The sequence below is a fragment of the Vicugna pacos genome, chromosome 12 (assembly GCF_048564905.1).
Source record: "Vicugna pacos chromosome 12, VicPac4, whole genome shotgun sequence".
NCBI lineage: Eukaryota > Metazoa > Chordata > Mammalia > Artiodactyla > Camelidae > Vicugna > Vicugna pacos.
Window position 1 is genome coordinate 45,728,119 of NC_132998.1, and position 13,356 is coordinate 45,741,474.

The window sequence follows — 13,356 nt, forward strand, 5'->3', positions numbered from 1 at the left end:
TTTGTTTCCTCCAAAATTTTAGTTTCTTTTTATTTTGGCTTCTTTCATTGTACATCTGCTGATTCTTAGTTGTCTGCTCATATTTAGAAGCTCGACTCTGAAAAGCTGATCAGAAGCTCTATGTACACGAGAAGAACTGGTTGACAGTGGATCTTACAGAATTAGTCAGAATTTAAAGTGTTCAGTCTCAGTTTTTAGCACACATTTACTTAGATTTAACTGCAGAGTGTTCTTAATCATATGAGATGTATTTAAATTTCTGGTTTTAACATGTTTTATCATTTTCCTCATCTTCCTGAATTCCTCTTAATCCTTACCATAATAGTCTGCTTAGAGTAGGGGCACATCAAATGCTTTCTCTCTTAATTTTACCATCCAAATATATTCATATAAATATCCAAAACAGGTATACAAGGATATACATTGCAGTGTTGTTTGTAAACAACCCAAATGCTCATCAGCATGGAAAGTGTAAAATAAATGATGGTATTATATGACCATCATTAATGGAATACTGTACTGATTGTAAAGAGCATGAGGGAGACCTGCATGTGCTTATATGGACTTTTGTTTTAAGCAAGGTATATGTCAAAAAAAAAATAGATGGTATTCCACCTGTATAAAAAACGAACAGGCACGGAATGATTTATCCCATTCCTACAAATAAAGGCTGGGTTGTTGTAGGTGGCGGAGGGAACACAGTCTCTACCTCCTTTGGTAACTTACTCTAGGGATTAATAAAAAAAACTATAACAAGAAAACCATCTCTATTGTCTTACATAACCTCAAAACAAATTTAAGTTATTTATGTATTACTCACTGTATTTCAGGTTTATGTACATGTATACTTCGGGTACTTTACATGTATTGACTTTAATTCTCACAACTAAATATAAAGTACACACTATTATTGTCCCCATTTTTAGATGAGGATGCTGAAGCACAGGAAAATTAGATAATTTGCTTGGGTTTATTACTTAGGAGTTGAATCTACAAAATTCGTGTCCAGAACCTATTCTTTGACCACTATACTATCATATTTATTTAATCATTATAAGTTGAGTGTTTTGTTACTTTCAGCCCAAAGAATTTCTAGCTGATATATGATTGGAAGGATCAACTTTGATTACTTTAAAATAACAGTTGATTATTCCTAAGAAAATTAGTTTTTAAACCTTTTGATCAAACTGCTATTTACTCACATCTTCCTCTTTACTGGATTATAACTCCTATTGGTGTTTCACTTTTATATCTGCATCCTTACAAAGACATGAATTCCAGACTTGCATTTCTCTCACCTGGTGCTGAAAGCAGCCAAGAAATATTCGTAAACTTGAAATCTAAGAGGTAGATTTTCACCACAGGAAAAAAGAAAATGGTAACTATGTGAGGTGATGGATTGACAGGTATGCTAAATTAGCTTGTTGTGGTGATCACCTCACAATGTATACGTACGTCAAAATAACAAGCAGTATACTTTAAATATAAACAATTTTTATTGTCAGTTTTACCTCAATAAACCTGAAAAAATCAACATTTGCACTTACATACTTTTCCTGGATGTCTTGTTTTCTTGTAGCTAGAGATACAGCAGCTAGAGATTTAGTTGCAAACTGGCAGATTCATCATAGCTGGACACAGGCTAGACTCAGGATATACATTCTCCCCTGTAGCCTCCTTTTACCTCTGAATAAGGCCAAACAGTGCCTTCATAAGCTTATAAAATGCACTGTAGTTAAACCATACTTACGTATTATGACTGGTATGCCAAATTATTTCACCCCTACAATATTAAAGAAAATATAAAAGATGAGAATAATATATCCTTAAATACTCTAACCCAGTTCCCATTCTTATATTTTAAAAATTATTTGATTGGGGGGTAGTTGGTTGATTTTATTTTTAAATGTCCTAGGAGCCCCTGGAAGCCTTCCTATCTATGATCCATGTTACTCTCGTGATAGACCCTGACTGGTCCTTTCTATAGCATTGTCTCCTACTGAGAGAAAACATTTTCAAAGGGTAGTGGACACTGTCATTGGTGCTCTCTGCCCAGGTCCCTTCACTTTGATCTTGTCTGTGTGTCCCCTTGCACGTTCTGTGTGCCTTGTTTTTACACAAAGTGCTGACTCTGGCTAGAGCCACTTTGCCTGCAAGTGCAGATGGCAGGAAGTTCCTGGGAGGTCCCTAGCAGGGCCCTTAGAGAATGACTGACTTGATACTCAAATATAAAATCTTAGATCCTTTGCCTGCAGTGGGGACAAATTCTGAGATAGAATCCACTGAAATCAGGCTGATGCTGGAGCTTTGTCTGAAATCACCTCTTTTCTTGGCTTCTTCCCCTTCTCTGTTTTGATTTACTCACACATACCAGACTTTTCTGGGAACACTCCTTGAGTAAACTACTTGCACATGAATCCCCATCTTGAGATTTACTTCTGGGGATGCTGACTTCCTAACCTAAGATATGAAGGAATAGATCTTCGTCAGTTTCTTTATAGCTTAAGAGTCTCTCCAAACTCAGCCCCCACCCACATCTGTGAGCCTGTATGGGTTGTGTTTTTTTCCTCCCCATCTACCTAATTCATGCTGTGGTATATTTGTGTGTTTGTTTCTGTTTCTTGAAATTCATCTCTAAGATTTAGTGTTCTTCTGGCTACTGAATGTGGCCAGCATTCTACATCCTTCTAAAAGCTATATTCTTTGCTACCAGTTCTTTCTCAAGAGTTCAGGTCTGATTGCCTATTACGTATTTTAGAGACCTTAAATAATTTTTATATATACATACACATTTAAGTGCATATATGTTAAAACATCTGTTTGGTAGGAAAAAGTCTTAAACCCTTTCTCTTTTACCTTCACTGCTCCTAAATTATTATTTCTGATTATGTAGATTGCTGCATCAGAATGACATGGGGTGGGGTGATTTTGCTGTTACTCTCATGAAAATTATTTTTACATCATGGTATATGCATAGATGCCTACACATTTCTACACACTTGTATATACACACATATATAACTGAAATAACATTTTTAAGAAACAATACTTACTCTTATGACATATATGATCTGATGTTTTGCATTCCATTTCATATTTTGAGTCTACTTAAAATACATTAACTTTAAAACATAGCCCTTTTCCTCAATCTTGTCTTCTATTCATTTTGCTCATGTAATCTTAATGCATTATAATTTTTATGACTCAGTGTCTTTTATTGATCTCACTATTATAATTTCCTACAACAAAGGTACATATAAAATTAAATTTAAAAAATGAAACTTCCTTTGACTATAAAATCTTAAGTGTTAAAAATTTCTTTTGGATTAAGTTACTATTTTACAATTATCAGTAGTGCATAATTGATCAAAATAACTAATGTTTACACGTTTTGATAATTATTCTTAAACATAAGTAAAATTATATTGGAAATATCCTTTAATGAAATGCATACTTTTTTGTCATTGTATTATCTAATTATTTTTTATTTTGGTGGGAATGGGGGAAGTAATTAGGTTTATTTATTTTTAGAGAAGGTACTGGGGATTGAACCCAGGACCTGCATGCTAAGCATGCACTCTCCCACTTGAGCTATATCCTCTCCCCAAATACATACTTTTCTGGAGGCAGGCTTCCTTGTCAATTCATGTATCCAAGAATGACCATTAGTTGTGGTTAAAGTGAAATATGGTTCAGCTCCATTTTTTCATACAAATAAGCACTAAGAAATCATATTCACAAGTATGAATGGAAGAAGATAACTAATGACTAATAACTAATGTCATTTAGTTCATTGAATTGTTTGAGTTACATGTGAGAATCACGTAGTGATCTACAATAAAACATTGTTTTTAATGACCCATTAGTAAATACCTTGATTAGGTCTTCCATTGAATAAGTGAAAGAAGACGATTAGAAACCATCTGTCATCATAAAGCTATGTTCGTCAGTTATGACAGTCATTCACTTTCCTAATACATACACCGATATTTAAATGTGTTCCATTGTTCGGCTCCCTGGTGATTTTTACACCTGGGATCAGTGTACCCTAGTAGGATTCAGGGTGGTTGAGAGGTCATCTTTGACTCATAAAATAGAAGAAAGACTATTGTGAGGGGGTAGATGGTAAGAGGCTGGCTGAGACGTGTTCTTATAGTCACAGGTTTAAGCAAGTGTGCATATAGCAAGTGAGCATCTGAAAATCTGTTCCTTTGAAATTATCTTGGAAAGTCTTTGTATACTTTGAGACATATGAGTAACTTGGTCTGAAGACTTCTGCCCTAGGTTTTATATATTTAGGAATGAAATTGTTTTGTCATAGCTATGTGCACAGTCAACATTATTAATTAAGGAGAAATGATTCTTTAATTTACACTCCCACCAGTAGTGTGTTAGGCTCCTTTTAGTCCACATCTTTACCAGTACCTGGAATTGTCAGATTTTTCAGCATTTGCCAATCTGGTATGCATAAAATGAGAGCCAATTGTAGTTTCATTTTGTATTTCCTTGATTACAAATTAAGTTGAGCAACTTTCTATGTGTTTATTGGCCGTTCATGTTTCCCATTTCCTTTTTAAAATAATTTTCTGAGTTACATAGTTTGCCCAGTTTTTGACTGCCTTTTTCATTATTTATTTGGGATATATATATATACTTATATACACGTACATATTATATATATTAGATACAATCCTTTGTTGGTTGATGTAAAACTTTCCTGTTTGTGGCTTATATTTTCACTTTTTATTATGTTTTTTGATAAATATTCTTAACATTGTAATGTAGAAAAATTTATCACTTTTTCTTTTTGTTCCTTGTGCTGTGTGTCTTATGTAAGAAATCCACCACTACCTGAATTTCATAAAGATATTCTTCTATATTTTCTTCTAAAAGTTTTGCTTTTCCCATTTACATTCTACCTAGAAGGCTTCCTCCCTTCCTTCCTTGCCTCCCCACTACCTTCATTCTTCTCTCTGTTTATTTCTTTCTTAGGATAATAAAATGTCCAGGAACAACTTATTGAAGAGCCATAATTTGACCGCTGAATTTCAAATACCATCACTGTAATACATTAAGTGTCCATATATGAGTGGGTCTATTTATTTGGGAGCTCTTTATCCTCTTCCTCTGCCTCACTGCTCTACTGGTTCCTGAATCAATATCAAACTTATCTAATTACCACAACTTTCATAGTAAATAGTACTTATCAGCTGGAGCAAGTAACCCCACCTTTGGCTGCTTCAGTTGTATCCCAGTTATTCAAAACAAATGCTAGAGTCATATTCTCCAATGAAATTGTCCTAAATTTAGAGATTAAATTTGATGAAAATTGACATCATTGAAATATCACATTCTCCTCTTTATGGATATGATATACCTTTATTTTTATTCAGATATTTCTGAATGTCTTTCAATAAAGTTTTAAAAGTTTCTCCCAAAAAGTAAGGAATTTTCAGGTGTTGATCTTACAGTTAGCCACCTGCCTGAACTCTGACTAGCTCTTGTAATTTATATAACATCTAAGATGTATATACAGCTATCATATCTGTGCAAGTAAAGGACAGGTGGATGACTTCCAAGGTTTTGAAACCAGAAGTCCAACTCCTTTCCTTAGAGTCCTGTGCCACTCACTCCCACGCTACCCATTTTATAAAGGATCACCTCTTGAATACCAACTATCTAGAGGCATTACCGAGCACAAGCTTTGGTAGTAAATAACGCCATCTTTACTGCACCATCAAATCAAGATCAACTGATACTGTTGCTTGCCACAAAACCAAACATGAAACAACAACCTCATATACTATATTTGGACCCTTGGCTTCCATACAGCACTTTTCTAATTTTCTGAGATTTCTCAGACTGCTCTTTCCCAACCTCCTTCACCAATTTTTCTTCTTTTCCCTGATGCTTAAATATCGGCAGTCTTCAAGGATCCTTCTTTCCTACAATGCCATTAATCAGTGAGCTCAGTAATTAGAGCTTGAAGAACATTGTCAGAATCAGGATGAAGCTCAGAAGCAAAAAATGTCTGTTTCTTTCCTCCACATGTGATTGTAAACCTTTTGAAAATCGGTACCACAATTTGTTCATTCTGGAAGCGCTCATAAGATATTTGTTAACACTCAAATAGTGTTAATCTGTTAGGAAAAAAGTACTCAGGGCAGCTAATTCTTCCTTTGCACTTATTTTGCATGTGTTCACTGATGATGTGCACAATTCTAGTAGTACTGACATAGCACTTATGTTGACTTGTTAAATTAATAATAATGAGATGATGGAGATGATGAAGAGGAGGAGGTCAGAACTGGGAAAGGTGGAAGAAAAAAAGACAAAATGCAGATTCTTTAGATAATTCGTAACTAGCTTTACTCTGCCTTCTTTTTAATATAGATAGTCTAACTGTAGGAAAAAAGGAAACGATTCTCTCATACACCTTGACCTTGAATGCTAGTCGAACATTTGAGTAAACTTCTTAATCTAACTTCACATGGTTTCATAATTTGTGAAATAGTGCACATGAGGGAATGATTGCAGTGACTGTCCTTAGGTAAAGTTTCACTAAAAACCTGGTATTAAAACAAGGTGGTACATTAAAATCCTTCTGGTGGTAACCATATAGATAGATGTCAGGAGCTGAGGGGCTCCAGTTGACCACTCATTACTTAAACTGATCATACACCAATATAGACTTACTCAGTCACACTTTGGCTTTCAGGTAATTTTTCTTTTTTTTTAAATTTCCCTATCGACTTCTTAAAGGAACAGAACAATTCTTTAGTGCTACCTGGGATACAAAATCAGAAGATAGATTAAAGAAATAAGTTTTCTTTGACAGCACCTGCAGTTTCTCACCAGACTGATGCATCCTGAGCTTTAGATTTTAGACACACTTCACTGAATCAATCTGAACAGCTTGAAAAGAAAGAGCATCTTCTAAAGACAAACAAGAAAACTACGTTTACATTTCTTCTCTACTCTACATAGCAATTGTGGAATCAATTTAATATTCCAAGTGATGTACTAGTCAACAAAATGTTTGCCAGAAATTTAAACCTCCATGTTACTCTGGTTTCCCCAAGAACATTTCCCCCTAGTAAACACTGCAAAATGCCTAATGAGGGCCCTAAGTAACTAATACCTGAAATTGGCTTCACATATTATTTGTCACCTGACTCATCATGGTAGAATTTTTTCTCACCCTACAAAAACCTAAGCGCCTCAAGGCAGCCCTATGTTGTTTGATTCTTTTATGTCTCCACGGAAGTCCTCTGCAGACTGATGACTCAATAAAGACCTGACAGCTGGTTGTATTTTAAGTCCATATATTGCAAACAGAGGCAGAAAGAGGGTGAATACTAACTGAACTAGGGTAACCTTCTCAAAAAGGCACATTTGGGAAATATATTTGTGAAGGGGCACTCAGAGGTACCTCCTTCTGAAAGGGCAAAAGGAAAACCCCAAAGCCAGTTGCATATCAGAAATGGCATCCATTAATCTCTTTGCCAAGCGGCATAAAGTAAAGAGGCCTTTGAAAGGAGTTGCCCTTAAGAATGGAGTCATGGTTTAATGTGTTTGGTTTGGAGCACCTTGCCTTCAGAAGCCAGCACCTGCAGCAGACTGACAGAGCCACTGCTTCTGGGAGCAGAGTGGGGAATGATACTGGTGACATTTATGGTCCAACATTTCGAGAATTAATTTACAATGGAAATGGTTCTTAGTGCAGTGAATACATCATTGCAGTGAAAGATTGACTCCCAGTTTATCAGCTATAAACTATGCAGCCTTCTTAAGTCCTTTAGAAGGCAAGCATTACAGACATTACTCACAGCTATTTGGGGTTCATAATTCACGGAGAGAATATTTGAAATATGAAGGTATATACCACTATAGTCAAATCAAGAGCAAAGACCTAGAAATGGATCAGGAGGGGGAGAACAGTGAAGAAATGTGTTCCAGGTGCCTCTGTGTCCCTTCCCGCCTCTGGTCAGATTTTCTGTGGAAGCCACACGATTTTGTCCCTGGTAATCCCCTATATTTCACTTGAGCAAGCTCTCACCAAAACATTTTCTTCATTCAGCTTCTCTTTTCTTCATCACTGATTTATAGCCAAACCATCATTTTCATTAGAAAATTTTCTATAAACCTGTTAGAGAAAATAACACAAAGTGTGCATCTTCATGTTATTTTGGGGACTTTATGAAGTATTTACAAGTCCTTCATTTCCAGTCTTCAGTAATAACTAATTTTTTTCATAAGGCTTCTGGAATATCCTCCAATAGACTTTGAGCACCTGTCTTTCTCAGGGGGAGATGGCTCTATCTACTGAAAATAAAAAAATACTAGGGATATACTGGTAATTAACCTACATCTGAATGCTGATTAAATTATTGGCAATATGAATGAGACTTGTTTTATAACTGTCAAAATTAATACAAATTATGCAAAAGGTATTAACATAAGCTATTGTATACTGCAGTAAGCTAAAACTAATAATTGCATTTAAAAGCTAAAAGCTAGCCAGTGAGAAGCAAAAGGACTGAAATTGAAATTATTATCACCAATTCTTGGCCCTGAAATAGACTTGGGATGAGCTCTTGGACTGAAATCAGTATTTTTCTGTGTCTTTAAATTAGCATGATCTTTCTCAAAGATGTCTTGAGTATAAATAATATATGGTGGGGACAATTTTATAGGGCGTCTGAATAATCATTGGGGCAGTACGGAAAGACATACACTCCAATTAGCCTTCACAAAGCTTTTTGTCAGAGTTCAGTATGAGCTTCATGGGTTTGAGCAGTTGGGTAAGTATCCCAGTGCCTGCCCTCATGTGCACCTTCCATCTCTCCCAACCCGTTCTTCCTTCTTATGGTCAAATCTAATGGGAGTAGTTGTATCCACGTGCCAACAGCACAGGAAATATTAGGGGTGCTTTTAAAAGTTGACTAACTCTGTAAAACAAATTACAGATTGGATAATGTTGATATGAGACTAGTTCATATAAGTTGTTGTGCACTGTTTTGCTTTTTGTTTTTAATTAAAAGTGTCCATTTAGAAAACTTGGAAAAAGCTAAAAAGGAAAAAATAATGAAGCAATTAAATTTATAGCTCCCTCATCAAAAAACATTGTCACTCTTTGTACAGTAATACAAAGAAACCTGTACTGCAAGTACTCAGTGGAAGAGTTTGCGCCATTCTATAAAATGTCATTGTGTTGACTGAACATTTACTGGGAGCTAATATATAAAGTAATTGAAAAAATACCCCCCATAAAAATAGAAGTCTTTTATATAACTTACCAGCAAGTGACATGGCTCAGTGAGTAAAGCTAGAATGGACATACCAGAGATACTCAACCCTTTGTCAATGTTCCCAAGCACCACAGTAAATATAACACATGAAACTTGATAGCCATGATTTTAAGAGTTAACCTCCGGAGAGGATTAGACTGATAATTAGAATCCTATGTATTTTAGTTTTGGTGAGCTATAAGTCTTGCCACTCAACTTTTATTATACATTGATTTAAAAGGGGATGATTTTGTCTACCACAATCAAGTAAGAATTAAAAATGATCTCATATATGGTGAAATAACCATATTAGCCTACATATATTGAAGAACATTGTGATTATAATATGACTGTAGATCACTTATGCCAATTCTTAGTGTATGATTTCAATATATAACTCAGGTGTTTTTTCTCTAAGGGTTAGTAGAAAATAGTGTTTGTAGCACTTTTGTATTATATGCTCATATATATTTGTTCATATTTCAGAATTTTATATTGTGAAAACATTTTAAAGTTATAGCTTTAGTCATTCATGCAAAGAATGAAGACCTTAGTTTAGAAGGGAAATGAAATGGAAAAGATTAATAAGACTCTGGAGTTGAAAGTAGATTTTATTAGAACTTGCAAATTAACCAAAATAAAAGGAATAATAATTTTAGGTAATTTATTTAAATAGCTTTAATATCACAGCATTATGTAACTTCCGATGTAAACATCAATGTTAAAAATCCTGCAGTTTGTCAGACTGAGCTTAAAATAATTCATTCGGGAATTTTGATTAAACTTGATTAATCAAATTTGATTACTATTTATTGCTAGGCAGAAACAAACAAACAAAAACTTAGTATGCTTATGTTTTCTCTAGTTCCACCTAAACATAACTTCTGGCTATAGTATTTATTCTATCAATATTCCTGTAATGGCTGAAATTAAACCAGACTACCTCTTGGGTCAACAACTTGTCACATCCCTAGGTTAAGAAAAATTTAGTATGTTAGAAAATCATTCTTATAATCTCCTCCCCAGCATTTTGTCTGAATTCTGCTGACCATTAATAGGCAAAATAAGTTTCTCTGTGTATGGTGTGTGTTTGTGTCCTAGGACTTCATTTCAGAGCTTCATACACATGTATATAGCTAACCCTAAACATAGCTTGTGGAGATGGGTATTAAGAACTTTGTTGTGACTGAGGAAAAGAGAGCATAGAGAGGGAAAGTAGTTTGATCCGCTTATTAACTGGGAACTTGTGACTTGACCAAGGTCGCCCTTACTTCACAGGTCACTCCCTTAACTACCACACACCTAGTTTTCTACATTCTCTCTGTTGAATTAGAAAACGACAAAAGCCCCCATGTGATAGTATTAAAGAACTCATAAACTGCTGAGTCACGTCTTGAATTCATTTGATTATACTAACATGACTTTTGTGGTCATCAAGGATCCCAGGGGCTTTATACCAGTACAGAACATTTAACCTTTCTGTCCTGGCCAGAAGTCTAATTTGAGCAGTTTTACTTTGATGCTCTATTTTTGATTGGCTAAGCCATTCATCCTGTTTGACATTGTTGTGTGGTGTTGCTATGCTCACTTTAACCAGCTGTCACATTCCAGCCCAGAGGTGGGTGAAATGATTCGATTCGTGTTTATATGCAGTTCTGAAAGGGCCTTTAGATGCTTTGAGTTGGCAGTATGTCAGTATAAAAGACATTTATCCTTCCAGCACAGCTAGCCTGAAAGACTTTAAAAATTCTTTGTGTAACTTTAAAAATAGTTCCTTCTGCCATTCAAATATTGGCAATCTGTTCTTATGCAATTATTTCTAGCTCTGTTATTAAGCCTGTGATTGTAAAGAGATGTCTTTGTAGCGGATACTCATTTCTTCATGTTGAATTGATTCTAAATTTGTATGAGACTATTCATATCATATATCCTGTCTTTCTGAAAGAGATTATAACACTTAAAACAGGATAGATGTTATGATCTACAATTAGATGTGGGAAGAAGTTTGAATCCCTCCAGTGGAGGTTCTACACAAGTATACAGATTGATATGCGAATACAGACGTTTATTTAATGAGCATTTATTTTGTACCCTTTGCATGCCTGAAGCAAGACCAGATGCTGGGGATACAAAGAACAGTCCTGCACTGAGGGAACTCATAACCTAGTAGGAAAAACAAAACCCACGTGCTTTTAGTATTGTTTAGCCACAAACACACGTTCCTTCCAAAAAGATATTGACAGCTTAGATCAGTGGAGATTTGGGTTTAGTTATCCAGGAAATCATCTCAATTCTTTTTATCACTTTTCCTGTGGAGAAAGCCTATCTTCCCAGGTGGTACTGTCCCTATTCACAAAATGTGAAGCCAGTCAAGTGATTCAAGAGTAACTTCAAAATCAGTAATTTTTCAGGAAGGAAAAAAAGGCCAACCCCAGAACAGTCCATCTCTTTATCATCCTTCACACAAGACACCCAGTTAACCAGTTGTTTTACTTGGACTTTCACTTGTCAACAAGCCAGGCTAGCATTTGGACAGAGTGAATTTGAGTAAAAGGCATTATCTTCAATAATAAATTAATATTTTTATTTTCAAGTTATATTTACTTTGTAGATAATTTTTCAAAGAACAAAGGTATATTTCTATTACTGTCATTACTTGATTGTGAAAGTATGATTTTTCAAATACATTATTATATGTAATACAGTTATTTAGGAAGATAAAATTTCCTTTTACTGAACTGAATATGGTATTACAGTGCCTCACTTTTATATCACATTTTTACTGTGCACAGAAGGAAAGTGTTACCATTTAATTGTCTGTGAAATATTTTCAAGGAGTCAGCTTTGATGTGAAAAAAATAATAGTTACTTAGAGAACTGTAATGCTGTAAGCTTGAGACACCCAACCCAATGAAAATCTGTTGAATAAAAATAGGGTAACCGCAACAAAAAGTATTTAAAATGCATCTCTGATAATATGAAGATTTCACTTTTCTTCATTATTACCAGTTCTCACTTATTTTGACTCTAACCTATCTCCTAGAGTGCCATTCCTATTTTAGTGATTCGTCAGCATTGATAACGTGATTAACCATTCCTTAATTAAAAAAAAAAACCCAAGGAATAGCAATCGGTCCAGGCTCAAGCTGAGTTAACTCAATGTCATTTATCTGGGCAAAAAGTAAAAAAGGCAGTCAATGAGTTAAAAGTTTTAAATGTTTGATGGCGGTGTATCAAGTAACCTCAACATCTGGGTGACTGGGTTTTAGTCTTTATATCCAGATGTCTGGCATCATGCAGACACAACCTCAGTGGTTCAGTCTGTCAACAGCTTTCATTGAGAACCCCCCTTGTGCTGGACAGCTCAGCAAGGGCTAAAGGGAAACGTCACCTCGTCTGTGGGCTATTATGATATCCTCCTAATTAGTTTTCTTAACTTCACCTTCTCTCCATTCCCGACAACCAGAATACTGAAACACCATTGTCAAGGTCTTACTTCCTTGCTCCAGAGGCTTTCCTGGCCTCAGGGTTTCACTGAACTCTCTTGTTGCTGCATGAGTCTACAATAAGAGAGCTTACAAAAACTCCACCTATAAAGTGATCGTGTTATTTACTTTCTGTGTGTAAGGCCTTCCTCAGGTGCAGCCTGGAGTGGGTAATACTCAACTCCTTGATCTGTTTTCATGCTTAGCTATGTTTCATGCCTATCAGACTTTGAAAACTGTTCTGGAAACATAGTAGTTGCCCTATGAATAGAGATACTGGTTTTATCTGCTCATGATCACCATTAATGATACCTGTAAAACTCAGTTTCTAGTATAAAATAAGTGCTTAATAAATGTCCCTTTTTAAACATCATTCAGGGTCAACATTTTCTTTACCGTAAAATCCCATTCATTATAAGATGTTCAATTTGAAACGTTTTGAGGAAAGGTAGGCGTGGACTATAAAACTCAGACTGATTTCCTGGATTACAGTGTGGAAAATCATGCTTCTTGAGGAAATACGCTGTTGTTTCTATCGCTATTACTATTATTTTTGCAATTCCTTCTTGTGTTACGTTCTA

General features: G+C 35.3%; 1 long non-coding RNA gene across 2 annotated transcripts in view; it reads left to right on the forward strand.

The window, feature by feature from the left end:
- Window positions 1–13,356, forward strand: part of LOC116282690 (uncharacterized) — a 131,822-nt gene that overhangs the window by 20,978 nt on the left and 97,488 nt on the right. The gene's annotated exons all lie outside the window — the stretch shown is intronic.